The 26,160-nt window shown below is 33.0% G+C and overlaps 1 long non-coding RNA gene across 1 annotated transcript; it reads left to right on the top strand.

Annotated features, from left to right (window-relative positions):
• Positions 1-14,570: 14,570 nt before the first annotated feature.
• Positions 14,571-15,217, top strand: LOC115984285. Its single transcript, XR_004090467.1, has 2 exons — positions 14,571-14,622; positions 15,171-15,217. It is a non-coding gene; the product is annotated as an uncharacterized LOC115984285 (long non-coding RNA).
• Positions 15,218-26,160: the final 10,943 nt, after the last annotated feature.

The raw sequence follows: 26,160 nt of genomic DNA, 5'->3' as shown, positions 1-26,160 counted from the left end.
GAGCACTGTGATTACTACCTTGTAGTGTTCACTTGGTTGATCTAGCCATGGTTTGTTTCTTGACTCCATTTTTTGCTTGATCACATATTGCCTGTTTCATATGCATTTTATGATTTTCTGCTTACAATGATCATGGTGTATTGTTGTGTTTCAGGAGTATTATGTTCATATGATTCAAGTGCTTCACAGCTTCTAGAGTTAGGTGTGAGTGAGTTTTGTTCAACTGTTCCCAACTCACATGTTAAGTCTAGAGTCTGTTTTAGGGTTTTGTCACGGAATAGCCAAAGGGGGAGATCGTAAGGTTGAATTTATTCAACTATCTAATTGGCTTTATTCCGTACCAAATTTGCTTGTAATTCAGCATTTAGTAACCCTGTATTTAGGTGGGTTTGATGTAAGGGTAGTGAGTGAGATAGAGTGAAGTTTGCTCAAGAGTGTGCAAGAAAACAGAGACTTGCGGCTTGGCCTCGCGGGTGACTCGCGGCTGCAAGCCGCCAGACGCAGCACACGTGCCAAGCATGCTGGAAGGTGAACAGTCATGCAAGCTGGAGCACTACAGGACAAAACAGGACAACTAGCCATACGGTTATCTCGCGACTGGATCTCGCGACTTAGTCAGGCCGCGAGGTCAAGCCGCGAGCTACCTCTGTTTTTGTAAAACCTGACGTTTCACATTCCTCTCACACTCCAGTATAAATACCCCTTTTACCCACGATTGTAAGAGAGCTTCTAGAGAGAATTTTGAGAGAGAAACCCTAAAGAAAAACAAGATTGATTCACTAACAATCTATACATTAGAGTCTCTTCAAATTCCTCAACTCTCTTCCTCTCCATTGTCAAATCCTTCAGAGGCATCTTACCAAACCTGGTTCTCACCATTATCATTACTGTAAGAGAGCTGTTTGAATTTCTGGAAAGCAGTTAGGAAGGAACCAATCTTCATTAGTTGATGCTACGGTCTAGTAGCGGAATCCGGGAAGTTAGAAAAGAAAAAGGTTCGGCGTAACCTCGTTGGAGCAAGAAGTTTGGAGGGCTTAGATGCACTGGGTAGATTAGGCTCGGAGGGTCTATTGCTGTCCATGTATCCCAATTGTATTTTCTAGTGGATTGTTTACCGCTTGGAGGGCGGCGGAGAGGTTTTACGCTGAGGGCTTCGGTTTCCTCTTCGATAACACATCGCGTGTTGTCTTTGTATTTGCATCTTCCTTTCTTTCTATCTTTGCCTTTTTATTATCTGCTGTGGATTGTGTTTTAATTTGGCTTAGATAGTTTTTACCAATTCCATATTATAGCTTATGTTAAGTTTTCGCACACTAGTTGTTTGACATAATGCTTGAATTAGTTAAGTTGTAATTTGGGGGTCTAAATATTCAAAGGTGTTTTTACACATATTTGAACTTTCAATATATATATATATATATATATATATTTTGAGTAAACAATAATACTTATTAGAACACACACAAAAATAATAATAATAGTGTTTTAAACCGGGTCTAGTATAGATTGATTTGGAAGAATATCAACAGTTTTAGTTTTATATTTTTGTTTACACAGTACACTATGCATGCATTATGGTTCTTAATTCCAAAAACTTATTAAATCTGTCTATGTGTGTGTTTGGATTCTACTGAAGCTGCGTTGAGTTTCAAAGCTGCGTTTTCGTTCCTTTTTTTTTTTTGTTTTCACGCGTCTTGGAGTAATGCGGTTACTGTTCATTGAACAGTAATCGCAAATGTTGACTTTCCACAGTGAACAGTGTATATGTGCACTGTTCACGGGCTCACAAATTACACTTTTCAGCAACTTTTTCATTAAAAATGGGTCCCACGGTACTATTCACACATTTAAAAATTATTTTGCTACAATATTTTCAGTTTTCAGTTTTTAATTTCAGCAAAATAAGTTCTATCCAAACAGACCCTATTTATTATAAAAGTAAAATAATGATCTACTTTTTTTTTAAAGAAAAATTAATGTGCATATAAAATAATTTCCTTCTACATTTTGATGTTCTTATTATAGAAGCTACAACAAATGATCTTCAATTTATACTCTAAAGAATTTAAAAGATTATACCGGTAACATCAAACTAGAAAACTATCAACTTGCATTTAATTATTTCTTTATGATAATGAATCTTACAAACTTTTTTAAAACATAAACAAAAACATGTACTTATACATAAACATGTATTTTAGTCATGAAAGAAATTAAATAATTTTATACATTCATTCCTATAGCGGGCACTAAACGAATGATAAATCTGAAGAGAATTCCAAAAATTTCTTGGTTTAAGATTATCATATGTAGGGGTTGTTATTGCATATTTTGGGAGTATGCTCCCTCCTTCTCATAGAGGGGTGGGACCACCCCTCTGTGAGAGGGAGTATTCTCTTACAGTATACAATAATTTTCCCATATGTAGACATGGTGCTTCTGAATTTAGACTTGTATCATAAATTTGGAAAATTATCTAAAATTAACATTGTTAATTTTGGTCTAATTCTTTCACTAAAGAATAAACAATCTAAGGGTCTACTTGGACTTGAATTTTGTACCATGCAATACCATCTTTAATGGCAAGGAAAATGTTAAAAATATAAAAGATAAAAGTTAAATGGTTAAATTTTTTTTTTGAAATAAAGGTTGAGATTAAAAGTGCTTTTAATCTCATTCCTTGAAATTGGTAATGAGTGGTGCCGTAATCCAAATTCTCGTTCTAGCAAAATTGGTTTTTTGTACAACTTACACTGCCCCATTTATGATTATAAACTTTCTTATTGCTCTTCTTGAAAGGGGTGGTGTGAGTACGATAGATCCATAATGCAAAATGGTTTTTCCAATATCTATGTCTATATATATTGCTTAATTTGAAGAAGGGGTTATAAATTTTTAAAAATATCTAAGAATAAATATAGACATAGATATTAAAGAACCATTTTGCATTATTTAAAAATCTATAAACCCTTGTATTTTGTTTTCATATTTTTATAGATTTTCTTTTAAGATTTAAAAAAATATTTTGTGCCTCCGGTTTTGGATTGGGTTGTGATCCAGTATTTTCTGAATAGCATTTTTTGTTGAAGTTTGGGTGCAAATGGTGTCCCTTTTTGTGTAATTCAAATTTGTGTTTTGTCTTAAATGGACTCGTTATTTTTTGTATTATGTATATAGCATAGCACAAAGACATGCATATAAGGAATGAATGTGTAAAATCATTTATTTATTTAGTATGTTTAAAACTAGGTTTACGTTTACATACATGTTTATGTTTAAGTTCCTTTTAGAATAGCCACCAACCGAAATTTGGGAGAGATAAATTAGAATGATTAGAACATATTTGTATTGAGCAATTTCTCTCTTATTTCTATATTCAAGGTTTTAGTAAAGTAAACAGTTTTTGTCGGTTTAGTTTAATTCTATTAGTCATGTACATTTATTATCTTAAAAATATTTCTTTATATTAATTATAATGTTATTTAAGAACTAGCGTATTAAAATATCAAAAGAAAATTTTTTTTTTCATAATTTTTAGGCACCAATAATTTTAAAGTTTATGCTAGAAATAGTATTATATATATATATACACACACACATATACATATAACTCGTGCAATGCAGGGGAATAGCTATTAAATGAATTTCAAGGAAAAAAAAAGCCATTATTTTTGAGTTGGAGTAGCAAGCAAAAATGTATGAAATCAAAAAACAAAATGATATTGAAAGAAATAGCACAAAGTTTTATTAGTTAGGCAGAAGAAAGCAATGTTATTTTAGTTATTAGTTTTTTCTAGATATGAATAAAAGACATAATGTCGCGTCTCTAGTTTAGTTTGTGTTGTATATATAGGTATATATAAGATATGTTGTAATATATATGCCAAAAGTGCCTATTAAAAGGCCATAACCCTTCAAATTGAATATTCCAAAAAGTCTCTATTGAAAAGTCGTAACCTTTTATATTAGATATACCAAAAGATGCCTTTTGAATGAAAATGTGCCTATTGAAAAATGAAAAGTTACAACTATTCGGTGTTTTTAAATGTCTATGTGTCATTAATTTATATAGCCATGTGATGCAATAAGTAGCAGTTAATAAAAAGTCTGATAGTTTTTAGACCCCTTAAAACAATTGATTTAACCTAGGTAATTAGCCAAGTTGTTACTTAGTCCAATTAAACAAGTCTAGGTTATCACAATATCAAAGATCAAATCATGCAAAGCAGCGGAAAATAAATAACATAAGATATGATCACTCAGGAAACCAAACCGGTAAAAACTTGGGGAGGATTTGACCTAGCTATCCTCAAGATAAACTTGAATCCACTATCTTAAAAGAATCGAAGTTCATACAATAAGATTTACAAGCCTCCACGCTCTACTTCTTATTGCTACCCACCAGTAGAACTTACTGACACGACCATGTGTAAGCTCCGAATCCACGAACTCCTTCTTTCTTGGATTCACCACCAGATACATGCACACCCGCTTGTGTTTTCTTTAACCTTCAATGGCAGCAACTGAATTGATCATCAAGGTGTAGATAAATCTTCTCCTTGAAAACCCTAAGTTTGTGTAAAGAAAAACTCCTCTAGATCTCACAAAAGATTTACACAAACTGCAATTATGAGCAGCCCTAAAATGTGGCTAGGGTTTGCCTTTCATACTAGGACAAATAAGAAACCCTAAAAACGTTTTAAAACACTTAGGGCTAAGTTGGAAAAATCTGTAGAAAATCATTCTGCCCGAGTTTCGATCGATCGATCCTGTCTTTCGATCGATCGAGCCAGGCCAAAAGGCACAATGCTTTCCTGCTTTAACTCAATTCCAACTTTACATAAATGCACAACTTTGAGCTAGACTAAAACACTTCTAAACACATTATTTTGATCATGGTTTGTCAACAATACAAATTAAAGTTCTAAATACATAAAATCCTAAGACTTTAGAACCTAACAAATTCCCCCTTTGGCAATCCGTGACAAAACACAACTAGAAACTCAAAGTTTACAAAATAAAAAGCCCTTTACAAAATAATGCTCATAAAACAAATTCAATCCTAACTACTATCCATCAGTTGCAAGTGTAGATAGCAGCTCAATTGAATCTACCTGTATATTTCCTAAAATACTAAACAAAATGCATAACTGCATGTGTGGAAACAATACAAGTAAACAAATTAAATTCTTGATTTCAAACAACACACAAATAAAGACATATATCAATGAATAACTCATAAATATAAATCAATAAGCAGTTTGAAACAAGAAACATATAAAGTACCAACAAAACATAAAACTCCCCCTAACATGAATATCCCATCAAAAAACATGACAAGAGCTAAAAATGTAAAGTACAAAGTGAAGCACCTAGATACAATCTAAACTCCACAAGCTCCAACCAAAATAAATAAACTCCCCCTGAAAGCAAAAACACTACAAAGTACTCCCCCTTTTTGTGACGGAATGCCAAAGGGCAAACAAAATCTCCATCATCAAAAGGGAGGTGGTCTAAACTGTGCCAACTCCGCACGCAAGGCACGGATCTTATCGAGCATGTCCACCAAAATCTGTCCATGAGCCGCCTGAACGGTCAAGACATGATCCAATGTGCGAAGAATGTCTAAATCATCCGAAGTAGTCGGTGGAGGAAAATCATTATCAGCAGCAGCACCTGATGTCTCAGCAGCATCAACACCTGTAGAAGAGGGAGGAGGGAGACCAGCACTAGATGACGCACCTCTAGGACGTGAAGGAGCAACTCTCAAGTGAGCAGCCCTCTGTCTAAGAAAGGTGGCACCTATGGGAGCAACAACATGCACAGGCTCACCAGATGGGAAACCATCTAGACCTAAAAAGAGCAAAATCCTATGAATGAAAATAGGATGAATAAGCACATGCCCTACGGCAGAACTCCTATGAACCTCGTTCAAAGAACGAAGGAAAAAGTGAGGAAAATTGATAGACGCTCCAGAAACAAAGACATACAAAAACACACATCGCTCTAGAGGGATGGTATGGAAGTGAGAAATAGGCCACAACAAATGACACGCTATCCTAAAGAAAAGATAGGCAGTCTCAGTAAGCTCAGCGGACGTGATCCGAGGATCAGAACCTCACTGGATAGATGACCCAGTGATGTATGACATAACTACATCTAATGAGGGTGACTCATCATAGGGATAGTCAGGCTCCCGAACAACCGGAACCCCAAGAGCCTTAGCCACTACCCGAGGGGTAATGGTGAACTCAACACCTCGTATCCAACTCCTAACAAGGGTGTTGGAATCATAGACGTGGCAAGAGAGGTTCGAGAAGAACTCTCTAATCAGGGCGGTCGGGGGTGGATGATGTATCTCTAAGAGAGGCAACCAACCTCTAGACTCAAAATTGGCCCTAATGGCCGGATCAAGCTCATTTAAGACTATAGCTCGCTCAGCCCAAATCTTACGCTTACGGTTTAAAGTCTCAAAGGCCTCTCTGTACTTATCATTCCTAAACTCCTCAACCTTAGAGGGAGACACAGAGGAAGTGGAAGGGGTCCTATTGGCTCTAGTTTTCCTAGGCATGGTGCTAGGATAAGGACCAAAACACAGAGCAAAAGAACAAAACACAAAACCAAGGGCAGACTGCAAGTTAGCACAAAAAAAATTAAAATCTATATGATGCATGACAAATTTAAATGGTATGATGCATGTTCTAATGCAGTGAATTAAACCCAAAAAGTTCAAATTCACAAAATTGGCTTGAACATTGAGGTATTAACACAAAAACCCCAAAATTTGGAAAACCACTTGATCAATTTGAAAAATATTGACGAATTGATCATCACACATGATAGAATTCAAAAAATAATGACCAAATACATCAATTTGACAAGCCAATTTCATCAATTTAACCCAATTAGACAAAAACCCCAATTCGGAACAATTTCAAACCTTAGAATTTTAAATTTTTCAAAAACCACAAAATTGATCAAATTAAACTACAAGAATCATAATTATAGCATCCTAGAACAAAAACCCATTGATCAATTTCACTAAAACAGGTTTGAATCATCAAAAACCACAATATATAGAAAGTGCCGAAAATACCCACAACAATGCATGAAAAATGCATGAAAACAAGAAATAAAATGCAAAAGGAAGGGCAAAAGAGACTTACCGCCCTTCAAGGACAAAAACCTTGCAAAAATCTGGGAGGAAAACGACAAAAAATCGTTGGTGGAGCCTTAGCCAAGTCGGAGAGAGAGGAAAGTTTTTGAAAAACTTTTTGAAAAAGTGCCTTTGAAAAGTCCAATCTGACTTTTTAAAAAACATGTTTCACGAGTTTCGATCGATCGAAAAACAACCTCGATCGATCGAAACAGACAGAAACTCTATCTAAACAATTTGAAACAAGTTCGATCGATCGAAAATCAGTTTTGATCGATCGAAACTGACAGAGACTCTCTCAAACATATTTAAAAATTTTCGATCGATCGAAAAACAGAATGGATCGATCGAAATAGACAGAGGCTCACCAAATTTGAGGAAAAACACAGTTTTTTGAAAAAGACATTTAGAATCAACTCAAAGCATTGAAATTTAAGAACAATAATGCATGAGTATGAGATGATATGATTTTCAAAAACAAGAATTTTAAGCCCAAATTCCCCAAAACAAAATTTCTTGCATTCTCCACAAATTTTCAAGCAACAAATTAATTTTGCACAAAATTCAAAGTATTTGCAAAACTTGGTTGGTCAGACCATAAACACACACAATAACATGTACAAAGTTTAGCAAAAAGTAACTCGTGTAGTGTGCGCAACTAGCAAAAGCTTGAGATACATGTGAGGTGATATGTGAATAGCAATCAATCACAAAATCTAAAAAATTAATCACAAAGAATTTAAAAGAGACTATCACTTAAAGAGTTACATCATATAACTCCCACATCTCCTAGATCATAAGCTTGCAATCATGTAAGTTTCTTGTATTTATGCCTCATAATATACATACCAATTTTAAGTCATGTGAGTTTGGCATCAAGTCTAATAGTACACACCAATTTTAAGTATTAAGCAATTTAAATCGAAGCTTCACCTTATGTTCTTTTTGTGCATGTGCTACACTTTCTTGAGCACAAAATCTTATGATATGCACTAAGTTGTTCATGATTGGTTAGTGAACAATGGTGAGATGGTTATTTATGTCTTTCTCTAAAAGTTCAAGTCAAACATTCAAAAACATGTGACTTCAAGATTAAGACAAAATAATCAAGAACCATAAACATCTTTCCCACACAACATGCACTATAAAGTTTCAACTAGTAAAGTGCAATAAGTAAGCTCATCAAAGCTAAACAAGGTACAAAAGACATGTTATGTGAAAATAAATTAACCAACCTTGTTCTCAAAAACTAAGAAGAATAGTACAAAACAAAATTTGCTTCTTTTATTTTTTTTTATTTTTTTTATTTTTTATTATTAAAAAAAACACCTAGAATGAAATGCATGAATGTTATGCAATACAAATTCTAGAAAACAAAAAACAAAAACAAAACTAAAGAACAATAGTCACAAAGGGTAGAGTAATGAAGCACAAGGACCAAGAAGACCAAGACAGATCAGGGACACAGAATCACACCAATCACTTGACGAAGAGTCTCAAACTTACTTCTATCAAGAGGTTTGGTGAAAATGTCGGCATTTTGACATTCGGTAGGAATATACTCAAGACACACAATCTTTCTTTCAACAAGATCCCTAATGAAGTGATACCTAATCTCTATGTGCTTAGTCTTAGAATGTTGAACATGGTTCGTAGATATGTCAATAGCACTAGAGTTATCACAGTAAATCACTATGGTATCTTGGGATATTCCATAATCAGTTAAAACCTTTTTCATCCAAAGAAGTTGTGAGCAACAACTTCCAGCAGCAATATATTCTGCCTCGGCAGTAGACAAGGACACAGAATTTTGCTTTTTACTCATCCAAGCAACAAGATTAGCACTAACATAAAAACACCCACCAGTGGTACTTTTTTTATCATCAGCATTACCAGCCTAATCAGAATTAGAAAAACCAGCAAGAGACAGATTAGACTCTTTACTATAAAATAATCCATAATCACAAGTTCCAGCAACATATTTAATTATTCTTTTGACAGCATTTAAGTGTGAAACTTTAGGATTATATTGAAATCTAGAACAAACACCAACACTAAATGCAATATCAGGCCGACTAGCAGTCAAATATAAAAGACATCTAATCATACTTCTATATAATGTAACATCAACAGACTCACCTGATGGATCATTTGTTAATTTTGCATTGGCGGCCATTGGTGTTCTAGCATGGGCAGCATTGCCTAGTCCAAAATCTCTTGACTAGATTCTTTGCATATTTTGTTTGGTTGATATAGATCCCTGAATCTGTTTGCTTCACCTGTAATCCCAAGAAATAAGTTAGTTCACCAACCATACTCATTTCAAACATCGCCTTTATTTCATCTGCAAAAGAATGAGCAAGAGAGTCATTAGTAGCACCAAAACAATATCATCTACATAAATTTGAGCTACAACAAAACTGTTCTTATCCTTTCTTATGAAGAGAGTAGTGTCTGCAAATCCCCTTTTGAAGCCATGCTCAGTGAGATATGTAGTCAATCTATCATACCAAGCCCGTGGAGCTTGTTTCAAACCATATAGTGCTCTCTTCAACTTATACACATCATCCGGTCTGTGAGGGTCAACAAATCCTTTAGGTTGTTCAACATATACTTCTTCTTGCAGCATTCCATTCAAGAAAGCACTTTTGACATCCATTTGATATAGCTTGAAGTTCAGATGACTAGCTATAGCCAACAATATCCTAATGGATTCCAATCTTGCTACCGGAGCAAAGGTCTCATCAAAGTCAATCCCTTCCACTTGTGTGTAGTCTTGAGCAACAAGTCTATTTATTTCTGATAACAGTGCCATGTTCATCTGACTTGTTCTTAAAGATCCATTTAGTTCCAATTACATTTACACCCTTTAGTCTAGGAACTAATTCCCACACATCATTCCGAACAAATTGATGAAGTTCTTCATGCATAGAGTTTACCTAATCAGCATCTTGAAGTGCCTCATCTACCTTTTTCGGTTCGAATTGGGACAGATAGCATGAGTGTGTAATTACACCTAAGGCTCTTGACTTTAATCTCATGTTGTCATTCAGACTTCCCAATATATTTGAGGAGGGATGATTAAGCCTTACTCTAGAGGAAGGACCTTTAACTAGAGATGTAGATGTACCTTTTTGTTCTGATGAAGGACTAAACTCATGTTGAACCTGTTGAGTTTCATGAACTGGAGTGGATGGTTCAGGACTTGATGGCACAGAAATTGCATCATTCAACACCATTAGCTCCTCATCACTATGTTTCCTAACATAATCAATAGGAAGAGAGTCATTAACCTCCATAGGCTTATCTTGAACCTGAGTAGTACTTTTCTAAATGTGCTTCTGGACATACTTCATCATTGATCACAACATTTGACGATTCCATGACAGTTTTGGTTTTCAGATTATACACTCTATATGCTCTACAAGTAGAGGAGTATTCTAGAAAATATCCCTTGCCACTCTTTGCATCAAATTTCTCTAGGTGCTCTCTATCACGTAGAATGTAACAATCACTACCAAATATCCTGAAATACTTAACGACCGGTTTCATTCCTCTCCAGAGTTCATAAGGAGTCTTCTTGGAATCAGGTCTGAAATACACCCGGTTGAGTGTATGGCAAGCAGTGTTAACTGCTTCTCCCTAGAAAGATTTTGGCAATTTTTTATTGTGCAACATGACCCATGCCATCTCTTGAATGATCCTATTTTTCCGTTCAACTATTCCATTTTGTTGCCGTGTCTTGGGTGATGAGAATTCTTGATGTGTGCCCTGTTCATTGCAGAAAGTAGCTAGCTTGGTATTCTCAAATTCTCTTCCATGGTCACTTCTGATTCTAGCTACCACAATATCTTTTTCAACCTGCAATTTCTTACACAGATGTATCATCTTTTCAGGAGTCTCAGTTTTATCTTTCAAAAGCACAACCCAAGTATATTTGGTAAAGTCATCCACAACCACTAGAATATACTTCTTTCCTCCTAAACTCTGAACTCGAGTAGGACCCATAAGATTAATGTGCAGTAACTCCAGAGGTCTTGAAGTTTGAACACTAGCCACAGACGGATGTTCAAATTTTATCTGTTTACCTATCTGACATGGTCCACATATGCGTTTATCTATCTTTTCAAACTTAGGTAAACCAACAACAGCATCACATTTGGAAATCTTTTCTAACTGCTTATGACTTGCATGCCTCAACCGTTGATGCCACAAATCAACTTGATCAATCTTTGCACTAAAACACTTGTTGCTTATGCTTGGTGTCAATCTATAACAGTTGTCCGCTGTCCTTAGACCAACACACATACAGTCACCTCCTCCATCAAGTATCTCACATTCATACTTAGTGAAGAGAACATTTAGTCCATTGCCGCAAATCTGACTAATGCTGAGTAAATTTACCTTCAGTCCATCAACATACCAAACATCTTCAAAGACCGGTAACCCTGGGATGTCCACAGTTCCAATGCCTCTGATGACAGATTTGCTTCCATCTCCAAAAGTGACTGTCCCAATCTTTCCTTCAAAGAGGGTCTTGAATAATCCTTTGTTTCCTGTCATATGCCTGGAACAATCACTATCCAAATACCAAAGATAAGAATCACATGCCTTTAAGGCGGTTAAGGTAGTATAACACAAATAATATTTACCACATATGATAAGACTAAGACGTTCAAGGAAAGATTTAACAAACTCAACAAGAGACAAATACACAAAGTAAACAAGTTGATGAATAAGCAAAAAGAATTTCCAAGAGTCCATAACAAAGGGGTCAAGGATCAGTTCAGTGATCAAAAGATCAACAACAAAAGAGCTACTCGCTCTGATACCACTTGATAGTTTTTAGATCCCTTAAAACAATTGATTTAACCTAGGTAATTAGCCAAGTTGTTACTTAGTCCAATTAAACAAGTCTAGGTTATCACAATATCAAAGATCAAATCATGCAAAGCAACGGAAAATAAATAACACAAGATATGATCACCCAGGAAACCAAATCAGTAAAAACCTGGGGAGGATTTAACCTAACTATCCTCAAGGTAAACTTGAATCCACAATCTTGAAAGAATCTAAGTTCATACAATAAGACTTACAAGCCCCCACGCTCGACTTCTTATTACTACCCACCAGTAGAACTTACTGACATGACCACGTGCAAACTCTGAATCCACGGACTCCTTCTTTCTTAGATTCATAACCAGATACAAGCACACTCGCTTGTGTTTTCTTTAAGCTTCAATGGCAGCAACTGAATTGATCATCAAGGTGTAGATAAATCTTCTCCTTGAAAACCCTAAGTTTGTGTAAAGGAAAGCTCCTCTAGATCTCACAAGAGATTAACACAAACCGCAATTATGAGCAGTCCTAAAACGTGGCTAGGGTTTGCCTTTTATACTTAGGACAAATAAGAAACCCTGAAAACGTTTTAAAACACTTAGGGCTGAGTTGGAAAAATCTGCAGAAAATCAATCTGCCCGAGTTTCGATCGATCGAGCCTGTCTTTCGATTGATCGAGCCAGGCTGAAAGGCACAATGCTTTCCTGCTTTAACTCGATTCCAATTTTACGTAAATGCACAACTTTGAACTAGACTAAAACACTTCTAAACACATTGTTTTGATCATGGTTTGCCAACAATACAAATTAGAGTTCTAAATACATAAAATCCTAAGACTTTAGAACCTAACAAAGTCAAAAGGTACTTATTGACCGAAAAAGTGCCTATTGGCCGAAAAGGTGCCTATTGAATGAAAATATGTCTATTAACTGAAAAGGTACTTATTAAAAAATGAAAAGTGTTCAGTGTTTTTAAATATATATGTGGCATTAATTTATGTAGTCACGTGGCGCAATGAGGAGTGGTGAACAAAAAGTCAAATGTTTCGGTTTTTAGTTATTACTAGTTGTAAACCCGTGCGATGCACGGGAAAACTATTGATAACTTCCCAAATATGGAAAAAAAATATCAATATCATGGTATAATTTATATACCAAACCAATAAAATCTATCACTTACAAAGTAATAAAATCTATCACATGTATTGAGATATTGTGATAGCCAAGAGCTTGAGATTTGATAATAGTTACAATTTAAGAGGGAAAAAAAAATACTAATACCAATAATGATAAGTCCAAATCCAATATAATTTGATGTTTTTTTTCTATCACTAATAATTTGTTATACCTAAAATTTATGCTAAAGATGACATTAATAATTATTCTCAATACCTAAAAATCATATGTAATATGAACAATGTATATAAAAAATAAAGAAATGGTTAACAAACTTGGAGCAGTAGTAATTAAATTTGTAGTTGTTTATCTAAAAATAAGAGTAGGACTTGCAAAATAAGTATTTTTAAGTTATTAATATATAAGGGAAATAATGTAGACAATCCAATATGAGTCAACCTATTTTATAATTTAAAAAAAATCTAAACAATTGAAGAGACGTGAAGGTGGGAAAGTAGTTGGTAAAAAAAGTTTTAAATTCCTTCTGCATTTCAATTTGTGAACCTAATTTCACTTTCCTCTCTTTTTTTCTTATATTTTTTTTCCTTCTCCATGGTTTTTAAATTCTCTCATCTCTATTTTTTTTACTCCTATTTGGAATTGTTCTTATACACACTTTTAAATTTTTTTTTTCCAGTGCCTTATCTTTTATTTTCCCAATCCTACATGGCTACATCAATACAGCTTCTCCCTTCTCTCTCTTCCTCACTCTCTCTTCTTAGTTTCACTCACAAAAACAATAAAAATGTTATGTTTTTTTACCAAAAAAAAAAAAAAAAAATCTTGCACTCCTTTTTTTTTTTTTTTGATTTCATAGAAGTAGAAGTATTCATCTTATTGTTATTTTCAGACCCGAACAGCTAAATAAACTGTAAAAAGGAAGGATTAAGATTTTTGAAATCAGACCAAGGTCAAATCAAAGTTGAACCATGATGACATCATAATTAATTGAAAATATAAATAAATATATTAAATTAGTACAAATAGAAAAATTAATTAAAATAGTCCAATTAAATATAAAGAGATATATTTCTTTATATAATATTGGTCAAAATCCATATAATTTTTAAGATATTTGAACTAATATGTCAATATCAAACCCAAATCTGTACCTAATAATAATAATAATAATAATAACAATAACAACTACATTTTTTTAGAATATTATAATCATAACGTGAACCTAAAAATAATCAAAAAGAAAAGAAAAAGAAAAAGAACACGTTGACAAAAAAAGAATAAGAGAGAGAACATGATAGATGATACATACATATCATTATCACGTGGGGGAGGGACTGAAAATTGAAATGAAATATAGTCTGACACTTTCAACTCCCACCATTCAATTTTCCACAAGTTAGTCATGTAGAGGTAAGGACGAAACAAAAAGGGGTAAGAAGAAGAAAGCACAAATCAAATTTGAATAAACGAAGAATTCAATCCTTACAGCAGGTAGCCTTCTTCTTCTTCTTCTTCTTCTTTGTTTTCTTCTTCCTCATCTTTGAAACAAAACCATCAACGTTTGACAGATTTCATGGTGGTTGAAGTTTCAACAATGGTGATAAGGTGTTATGAGCCTGTAAAATACCTTTTTTATATAAAATAAAGATCGTCCCCTTTTTTTTCGTAGAACAGATCCTTTGTCATCCTTCTCTTATAGAACTACTCTTTTCTAAAATGATCTAAGTAAGAACATAGTGGGCATTTCAAGGGCAGAAATAATCTTTCAGGTCTTGTAAAAAAAAATTCAATGTATTTATTGTTTGGGGTTTAAGATGGGTGCAATTTGGCAATTTCTTTTAGTGGAGTTTTTCCCATACTTCAGAAAATAGAATCAATTAATTTTTTTTAAGTGATTTTCACTTATTCCTTTGAGTTTATAATACAAATACTGTTGTACTACGTTAATCTGTACCCAATTTTTATTTACCATACATTTGAGGAAAAGGCATCTGACCTTTAAACTTGTTTTGGCTTCGTTGGCTGGTGTTACAAAAAAGAGAAGTCTGCTGCAAATGGTAAATTTCGGAGAGGAGCAGAGAGTGAGGAAAAAAGAGCGTACAATGAGAAAGACATAAAAAAGAAGGTGAAGTTTTATTTATAATTACTGCTCCAAGACGAGTCAGAACGTTGTGTCTCTTTGTAGCAATAGGCAGTTTTTGTTTTTATTTTTATTTTTATTTTTATGGTGAACGTTTCAGTTTTATAACTACCAACTGGTACGGTGCAACTAAACAACAACGGTAGTAGAAAATAATATCGAAACAGTTTGTTTAAGTGTCAAACGAAAAGGTATATTTTTTTGTGTTTTTAATCGTAAACTTGGCATAAATTTAGGTAGTCACGTGGCGTAATGAGGCATGGTCAACAAAAAGTCAAACGTTTTGGCTATTAGTTATTATATAGATTATATAGATAGATTATTATATATATATATATATATATAGAGAGAGAGAGAGAGAGAGAGAGAGAGAGAGAGAGAGAGAGAGAGAGAGAGAGTTATAGCTGGTGTAACTCTAAGTAATATTACACCACCCAATAAGTTGTTAATGAATTTATACTTTGAAAATTCCACAGTTGGATTACATGTTCTATATATTCTAAACATGCATGCCAAATTTCATACCAATCGTATGTTATTTACCATAAGGGACGGACCCAGGAGGGGGGCAAAAGGGGCCTGAGCCCCCCTGGGCCCAAAAGAAAAAAAAATTTAGCAGTTAAAATTTTCCCCAAAAAAAAAGGAGAGAAAAGATCTTGGCCCCCCCTTAGTTTTAGCTCGGGCCCCACTCCCAAAAATATGAACCCCTGCCCATCATCCGGCCAGCCCATGGCCCATGTAAATCTTAAAAAAAAAACAAACCTCAACTCTTAGTCGTCCAAAACCAAACCAAACGGAGAAAGTAACAAAACGAAGGAAAAAAAAAAGAAAAAAGAAAAGAAAAGAAAGGAAAGTGAGACTTGAGAACTGAGAGGCGAGACAGAGAGATCAGAGATCGGGAGGCGAGACAGAGAGACCCACCCTGTGACGCTACCACCCACGCCCACGCCGTGTCGCCATGACGCTTGCGAGAGCGAGACCCAACTTGATCAGTTGATCTTGCTACCAGAGACCCATGCCGGCGAGACCCACTTGTCGGTGCCCACTTCAAACCCACTTGCCGTCGCCGTCGGTTGCTTGAGACCCACTTGTCACCACTGCTCACAAGTATTTACTCTTATCTTTTCCTTCAAAACTTAATAAATATAAAATGTTTGTGATCTGATCTGAGAATCTGAGATTCATAGAAACTGTGCTTGTGCCTTGTGGACTGGTGTTGTTTCATGTTTGTGTTTTTACTGATGAATTGAACTAATGTTGGTGATTGACTGATTGTGAATTGAATCTGTGTTGCTTGTGGTGTTTTTTTTTTTTTTTTTTTTTTTGGCTTTTGGCTTTGTGACTCTGTGTCTCTCTCTCTCTCTCTTCTCTATATATATATATTATATATATATAGAGAGAGAGAGAGAGAGAGAGAGAGAGAGAGAGAGAGAGAGAGAGAGAGAGAGAGAGAGAGAGTAGAGTTTGTAGTTGTAGAGATTAGTTTTTTCTTTGTTGACTGGTAGTTGGACAAAAAGAAAAAAACAAATCATATAATATAGAAAATTGTCACACAAATTTAAGAAAATAATGGTGATTCTTATATGATTCTTATTTTATTTGTAGATCATGAAAAAATCAACTACAATGCTTGATTTTTTCAAAAGAAGAGGTTCAACTTCAAATTCTTCCGAAGTCAACGTGGAATTGCCAACAACTAATGTTGCTATTCCAATTTTTGACGGACTATTTGATGTTATACATTGAAAAGGATATAGCTTCGACATTTAGTTTGGATTTAATTGTAGATGATTTTGAAGATTTGAAAGAGCGTCGAGTTTCCTTTTCATAGATAATTGTATAAAGAAACAATAGTGTTTTGTGTATTTTATTTTTGTTAGTAGATGATTGTATCTTAATATATTAAGAAACAATGATTTTTGGGTATTTGTCTTGGTTGATAGTTTATTAATACTATATGGATGCGAATTTGAATTTTTTGTTTTGCTTATCTCCAGCCCCCCCAACTTAAAATCTTGCGTCCGTCCCTGTTTACCATTTGATCCATAAACTCATATTTTATGCATTATTTTAAACTATAAAAACTTGAATTTATACAATTGATAGATGAAATGACTGTTGATTTTTGATCACCTTGAAATTTTACAAGTATGGAGAATATACAAACATAATGTAATCCAATAGTCGATTTGTCAAAATTCACAACCAATTAAAAAATATTGATTTATGTAATATTGCTTAGAGTTATAACAGATGTAGGTTATAACAGATGTAAGTTATACCTGGTGTAATTCTATTGAGATTACACCTTTCTTACACCATAGATCTTTAAGAGATTTAACGGTTTTAAAAAGAGAGATGCTATGTCTACAACATTTTTACAACAAATCACAAGTGGTTAGTTGTTATTGGTTCAAATTTAAAACTAACATTAAATTACTTTTTTGTCCCAATAATAACAACCAGTAACAATCTTCCACTTATGATTTGTTGTAAAAATGTTGTAGAAATATTGTAGACATATTATTTCTCTTTTAAAAAACACCATTAATTATTAATTCCTTACCAGCTCATTTACCTAATTAATAGCATTTTTTCTCACTCCTTATTTATTACTTTCCACATTTTTTTATTTTTTAATGGTTGGAGATACAATTGCTTTTCACCTCAGTAAATGTCGTTTTGCCATTTTCTCAAGAAACTTTTGAAGCCTCATAGCCAAAACCTCCAATTTCAGCATTGTAGTACCCTGATTGAAAGGTTTTCTTATTGACACTATTTCTTAACAAAAAAAATAAACATTACAAAGATGTCATCTTCAGTAACTTGTGGCTTGATAGGGCATTTAACTATATCACAGCTTTTATTTTAATAGGGTACCAATGACATTTTCCTAGCAAGGAGATACCAATGGTTGTTCACTCACTCACAATTACATTATGAACCAATTTTTTTATTTAGCATTTTGGCAACAATATCTACAAGTATTTATTCATGAACTTGATTATTTGTAGTGGCGTCAACTATATATAAATTGATCTTTCCATTTTTTTTTCCTTGGATAGTTTCGGCTATTTGCTTGTTCAAAATATTACTAGGCTGTGTCTCTGTTTTTTATAATGTAAGGTGGGAACTTGCTTCTAATTTAATAGAGTAGTTCTACCAAAAGAAGAAGAAATGGAAGCTGGGAGGGTAGGAATAATTAAGGAGTGAGAAAAAAATGTCTTTTGATTAGGTAAATGAGTTGGAAAACAATAAATAGTCAACTATATTTTTTAAACCATTAGATCTCTTAGAGATCTACAGTGTAAAAATAGTGTAACTTGAACTCAACTCATATATATATATATATATATATAATTTTTTTTCCAAATTTACAAAACCAAATACTAGTTTTAGTTGCACCATGGCTACAGATAATAAGCGTATGTTGATCCATATTTGGAATTGGCTTTTGATTGTCATACATTTTGTGCATAGTTATTAAACCCATTCTAGACATTAAACCGACTTAGAATTAAAGTCATTGAGTGACTGGTTCAACTAATGGGCTGGATCAAATAAAAATTATAATAATATAGCATAAGTTTGACAAATCATGAAAAAAAGAAGTTATACAGGTCTAAATTATTATTTAAAATTATGTATAAAAATAAGTTTTGCAAGTTTATTCCATTGTATTAGGTTTTCACATGTTCGTAGAGAAGGATTGTTGTATTCTCACATTAAGAGAAACGACAATGCGGTTGTTCATAGTCTGGCTAAAAATGCATTATGCATACTAGATTTTCAAGTATGGATGGAAGATGCCCCATCTTATATTGGTTCGATTTTACAATTGGATGTAATTGTTTTTTATTAATAAAATCCATCAGTTTCTTTCTCAAAAAAAAAAAAAAAAAAAGTATAAAAAACTAGCTACTTAGTATATTTAAAATAAGAGTCAAGCTCACTTTCCAAATATTTTTTACTCTAGTATCCAGTTGTACCTTTGAAAAATATAAACTAACTTGTAAATTGCATTATCTTAGTTTGTTCCCATATTATACTACTACATGTAATGGCGATATAGTACTATCCTAAAGGTACATTAAAAACTTTCAAACGGACATCATTTTTATCAGGTTAACAACCCATATTTAGCGAGAATAAGCTTAAAAAATGGCACCAGTAGCAGTTCAACTAATGAGATTGTATTAAAACTACTTTCACCACCGCGTATCCTTGGTGCAATGGTCATTCTACAAATGTAAGTGCTTATGGGGTGTGGGGGGTAAGGGTCGAGGTTCAAGTTTCCAAAAGAGTGCTTCACACACATATACGCTTAAATTAGGATAGAGTATAATTTTTATCTTGTAAAAAAAAAAAATTTCATTACAAAATATTTATAAATGTATATGTATTTATATATAAAGAGATATTAAAGAATTTGTAGACAAGAGTAACATAATTAAATTTGAAAGCACAATTCAAAAGAAAGAACAGTGGGTTAATCCCATATTGGAAAATGAGTGTCAGTTAAAGTGATTTAAAACCTGTGCTGTGTATCCAAGAGTTAAGCCCTTTTGGATATACACCATTATAAGTTTCTTTAAAAAAATCTTCTCTCATCCCCCCCCGTGTGTCTTAAAAATATTTGGTATTCTCAAAAAAAAAAAAAAATTGAAAGCACAATTAGTGTGAAAACACTAATGCTTGTTCAGACCCCAATTTTAAAATTACGGCTAGATTGCTTTTACTCCAACTTATCAAGTGCGGAATAAAATTAAATAAGTACAATAAACCGGTAACATTACTCTGAGCCATATTCAACCACAATGAACAATAAATGAAAAGCTTAAAGAGTAGGGAAGAAATATGCAAACACAAGATAATACCAAGACATGTTATCGAAGAGAAAACTGAAGAACTCGGCATGAAAATTAAACCCCTCTGCAACCCTCCAAGTTGAAATTGATCCACTAGTGAATAAGTTGGAGTACACGAATAACAAAAGACTTTCCAAGCATAGTATACCTCATGTACTTGAGCCCTTTAAGGTCCTACTACCAACGGACTTCTCGGAGTCTTGTCTTCACTAGCTTTCCAGATCCTACAATTCAGCCTAATTGCATCCGCCAATAATGGCTCCTTCCAATGCTTCCCAAAGGCACCAAAACTTGACTCAACTCTTAGATTGGGTGAGGTAAGTGTTTGGGCTAAGAACCTCTCAAGAATGTAGAGATGGAGAGGTAGGAGTAGAGAGAAACCAAGAGAAAATGTGTAGATGATTGTAAGTATGACAATCTCTAACTTTCAAGTGTTTTTACTAGGGTTTTCTTTCTGAAAAACACTCTTTACATTTCAAGGGTAATGAGGGTATATATAGTGTGGGTAACAAATTTGGTAGAACACATTTTCTTTTTGTCAAACAGAGAGTTTCGTAGGTACCTCGTGAGATGGCCTTTCTCGCGAAGTACTCATGAATTTGATAGCTTGGCATGAATCTTCAACTTCTAGTCATGTGCTTCACATGTGGTATTTCACGGGTTACTCTTCTCGCGAGCTAGTCGCGAACTACACTGATTCTTCTTTGAAGCTTGATTTTTCACCAATCTCTCACACTCATCCCTTGCAAATAAACCCACATAAATATAGGGAAATGATTGAAAAAATTACAATAAAATTTGGTACGGAATTAATGCTAACAAAGGGTCGTTGGAAATCACAACTTTACAAAATTAAATTTTGTTTGGAAAAGGCAAAACCTAATTTAATCAATTTTTTTGGTTTGTTTCTAGAATCAACGAGTTCTAACCAATTCTTTTTTTAAAAATACATATTATTATAATTTAAAGTGGAAAAAAGCTCAACAAATTCAAAATTTGTTTTTCCATCTTCCCCTAGATTGAAGAAATCTTTAAGATAAATTACCTGATATTTGCGTACTTGAACATCAAGTTTGAATGGGTTAATGTTGTATGTTTTATAAATTAATCATAGTCTTTTAAAAACTCCATTATGCCAAAATCAAATAAAAAATAAACTCTTCCCACTAAGCAAATTTCTGTATCCTTGCTTCTCTTTTTGACAAACAAATTTTATTGTCCTATCTATGACCTTCAAATAGTGCAATCCTTCCTATACTCTGCTTCTATGAAGAGAGATACTTGCCCCTTGCAGATGACCCAATAACTCCCCATCTTGCAGCAGAGACTACACTTCACAATCTTCACCCCACAAATCTACCGCTCATTTGTACAACAACCCAACGTCTGGGAATTCCTTGGAACCTAGTGGAAATATAGAGGATTAACCCATTGGAAATTTGTTAATTTGTATCAGTGCAGGTCCAAAGAAAAAAAAAAAAAAAAAAAAACGACCCATCCACGAATCACGATCAAATTCACAAAACTAAATCAAGAACAATATCCATTAAACATGGTTAAATTCTGAAATTCCTTCAACTCTGAGGATTTTCAAGTTTTGTCGCTTAAGGAGGCTTAAGGCTATTGGGCTTCAGAATGGTTGTTCGAGGTTTGTGATTGTTACAGGTCCTTAGATTTCAGGGATGCTTAGGTTGATTGTGGTATTGGCTGGGATCTAAAAGTGGGGTTTTGTTATAGTGCAATTGAGTATGATGCTTTGGTTGATTGCTGCTCGATGTTGTTAGAGAGAAATGGTTAGAATGGTTAGAATGGTAAGGTTAGAGGGAGAGCCAAAGAGAGGGAAAAAGATGAAGTCACATAGATAATATGTTCGTAGAGAGAACCAAAGAGTCAAATAAGAATTCGGCTATAAATTCGAAAGAAAACACTCAAAAGAAAAAAAGCATCCTAAGTCCTAACCCAGTCAGAAAATTTACAAAAATCTGTTACAAGCTTATGTTACTAAGCTCAGTACTTTGGTGAGGTTATCGCAACAATTTATAAATAAAACAATTTAATTGTATTTTATCGATGTGGGATATTGAGGCTTGTATTGTTATTTATTTCAATTGTTATGAACTTCAATTGCCTTTTTTTTCCCCACTATTTTCTCGAACATGTCATCGCCTAGACTTTGTTCTTCACATTCCTTTGCAACTCTAGATTATGGACTTGCTTCTGCGTGAAAGCTAGCCAAATGGACTCGCTTCTTCTAAAAATCTTATTCCACATGATTCTCCTCTTGTTGCTTGTTGGTACCCCCTTTCCCTCTTTCACTTCCTATCTATTTGTGTGCGTGTTTGTTATGTATAAAATAATTTAATTGCAGTGAAGAAGAATTTATGCTAGTAGTGGTTGCAGATGGGTTTTATGCTAAAATTCATTATTTGCTTCAATGCTGATGGATTTCTTTGTGAAACTATACTTAGAAAAATATTTTGTTGTAGATTTGATACCTTTTCATAAACTGAAGCTTAATTGCTTTAAACTTAATTTGTTACTAGTGTATAACCCGTGCATATGTATGAAATAATTAAAAACAATTACAATTACACACATATATGAGTTCAAATTATATCTAGTATAAAAGATAAATATTTTTTAAACCATAGATATATACATGAGTTTTACTCTCTCTCTCTCTTGTGTGGATATTCGCATAAGTTTTTTTTTTTTTTTTTTTTGGTTTATTGAGTTTTTGATAGTTTATTTGTATTGAACTCTGTCTTTTGCAAAAAATTAACTTACCTTGAACAAAAAAAGAAAAAAAATTTAGATAGGACACATGGCACAAAATTAGACAACAATTGGAATTCAATTTAGAATCTAACTAGTAAGTTGATTGTGCGATGCATGGATAATATTGTAATATTTTTTATAAAATGGTTTTAGAGAATGTTGTACATATAATTTCATTGAACTTTGTTAGTAATGAGTTCATCATAAGAAGAAACAATTATAAATTGCACACACATTCGTTATAATTATTCAGTTCAAGTAATGAGAAATAAAAAAACAACTTTGGAGAAATATTTAGAATAAAACATACACTTCCTAAACTTTGAACTAGTTGCCAAGACACCCCTTGAACTTTTTTATTGGCCAATATAGTCCCTAAACTATATACGCTTGCTAAATCAATACTCTAGTTAGTTTCATGTTAAAACACTAACAAAATAAGAGCATGTGAGAAATACATGACCTTTAAAAACTAACTAAATCACTATTTTCATGATAGAAAGAAGAGAGAGCAGAGACTAATTGGCAGAGAAGAGAAAGAGAGAGAGAAAGGCGGTAGAACCACTAGAGGCAAAACTTGGATCTTAGTTCCAACAAAGATTAGACAACTCATACCTCACCATACCCTGAAAAAAAGCTAGCAAGATAGATGAACCAGATTGTCTTCTCTCTTCTTTCTCTTTTTTTGTTGTTTAATTTCAGTACTCTTTAAAAGAAGTTGTTAGATCTAGCTAAGTATGTATAAATGAAATCCATATATATTATCTGGTAAATTGCTTTATTCTTCTATGTTCAAATGAGTTAGTAAGACAAACAAATGAATTAAACAATACCAAATTTGTGAAAGATAATCCGACCAAAACCTCTCCACAACTTTCATCTCTTCCAATCATAAACCAGCGATGAAAACCTAGATGGGCCACCCAATTCACTCTCCTCTGTGCTGGGCTTAAAGTTTAGGAGGTGTGTGGACATTTTTCTCTAAAATTTGATATAAAATGTGTTTTTCTTTCTCCTTAATTCTATAATAAAATACACATCCCAAACATCCACAGTCAATCACATCAATTACAAAACCCACAAATCTACAACATCCAACCTTAACATCAAAATTGTAATTGCTATTGTCACTCAATATAAAATGCAGGCCCCCCTTCCTTTGTTGTAGCCAACTCATATGGATTAGAATTGGATGAGACAACAATGTTAGAACTAGATAGGTGCCTTCGAAAGATTGAAGGTAAATGACATCATTTTTGGTTTGTTGTATTTGACATGTGATAGTATGAAGGGATATGAATTGGTATATATAACAGAGTAGAAGTGCAAAGGGTTTTCTGTGTGTGTATGAAGGAGGAAAAGTCTTGAAACATTGAACCAAATGAAAATAAAATTTTAATATTTAATTTGTTCTTATCTATGATGTGGCATTTGAGAATATTTCAATTCTCTTTGCAAAGAATGCGCTATTTGGTAGAATGTCATATTTTCCTACATGGGCTCTCTCTCTCTCTCTCTCTCTCTCTCTCTCTCTCTCGCTATATATATATATATATATATATATAGACTAGTGTGTAACTTGTTCATTTGCACGATGCAATTAAAAACAATTACAATTACACATATATGGGTTCAAATTATACCAGGTGTAAGAGTTACCCATTTTTTAAATCATGGTTGAGTTTTACTCTCTCACATTTTATATTTTAGTTTTCATTTTATTTTAGGATATACACACTAGTTTAATTTTTTTTTTTTTGTATGTTTATTAACTTTTTTTTTTTTTTTTTTTTTTTTATAGTTTATTTATATTAATCTCTTCATCTTTTGCACATAATTAGCTCACCTAGTACCAAAAAAAAAAAAAAATTTAAATAGGGTGCATGATGCAAAATTAGACAACAGTTGGAATCCAATTTAGAATTTAATTGAATTTTCTCTCATTTTTGACTTTAAGTATGTGATTAGATTCGATTTAATTTAATCCAACTGTAGTTGTATAAAATGAAAGGAACTATTCTAATTTTTGCTTCTTCCCCTCTACCGTACTAGTGCTGACTAGGCGGAGAATTTGATGAATTGTTCCAGATAAGGTGAAAGAGATCTGTGAAATTTAAGAATTTGAAATTGTAGAGGTGAAGATTTAAATAATACTCAGTGGATGATTTAATTTTAAAATGAAACTACCGCTTCATAGGATCATAATTTTGAACTATAATTTTTAAAAGGACAAAGTTTAGCTGCAAAATTAGTTGTAGCCTAAAGTTACAACCTTACTCGATATTTTTTTATTGGAGGTGAATTTTGACAAATGCACCATTAGATTATATCTTCTTCTTATATTCTCCATGCTTGCGAAATTTCTTGAAAATTAAATATCAATAGTTATATCATCAATAAATTATTTAAGTTGCAATTTTTTGTTGTTTAAAATTATGCATAAAATATAAATTTATAGATCATATGGTAAATAATATCCAATTGATACAAAATTTGACATGTGTATTAAGAGCATAAAGAACATACAATTCAACTATTAGATTTTGAAAATACGTAGTAATATTTATTTTATTGAGTAAAATTGTAGCCTTATGATACAACCAATTTTGTAGCTAAATTTTGTCATTTTAAAAGTAAAAAGTTTTTTTTTAAAATAAAAAGAAAAAAGAAAAAAAGAAAAAAAAGAAGAAATTGGAGTCTCAAAAACATATTTCTAACTTTTCTTAAATTTTTTTTTTTTTAAATTTAAAAAATGGTCAAAGAAGCTATATTATTTAAAAATGAATTTGACTGTAGCACTATGTTTTTAGCATGGATAGGGCTATATGAGTAACTGGCTTTGGATAAAAACTATTTTGTGTTTGCTATACATGTCAAAATGGTTTAGTGTCTGCTATAAATTGATTTGGAAAAATATGATCAATTTTATTTTTATATTTGCGTTTACATAGTACACTATGCATGCATTATAGTCTTTAATCTCTAAAACTTATTAAATCTGTCTATTATTATAAAAGTATAATCATTGACTTTTCTTTTCTACCTTTAATTTTGATGTTTTTATTATCGAAGTCTACAACAAATGAAAGTTCAATTTATACTCCAATGAAATTAAATGATTTTACAGGTAACATTAAACTATAAAACTATCAACTTGCATTTAATTATTTCTTAACAATAATGAATCTAACAAACTTTTGTTAATTATAAACATAAACATGTACATATACATAAACTTGTATT

The sequence above is a fragment of the Quercus lobata genome, chromosome 4 (genome assembly GCF_001633185.2).
Source record: "Quercus lobata isolate SW786 chromosome 4, ValleyOak3.0 Primary Assembly, whole genome shotgun sequence".
NCBI lineage: Eukaryota > Viridiplantae > Streptophyta > Magnoliopsida > Fagales > Fagaceae > Quercus > Quercus lobata.
Note: the sequence above shows the minus strand (reverse complement) of the source record. Positions and strands in the feature narration are given on the sequence as shown.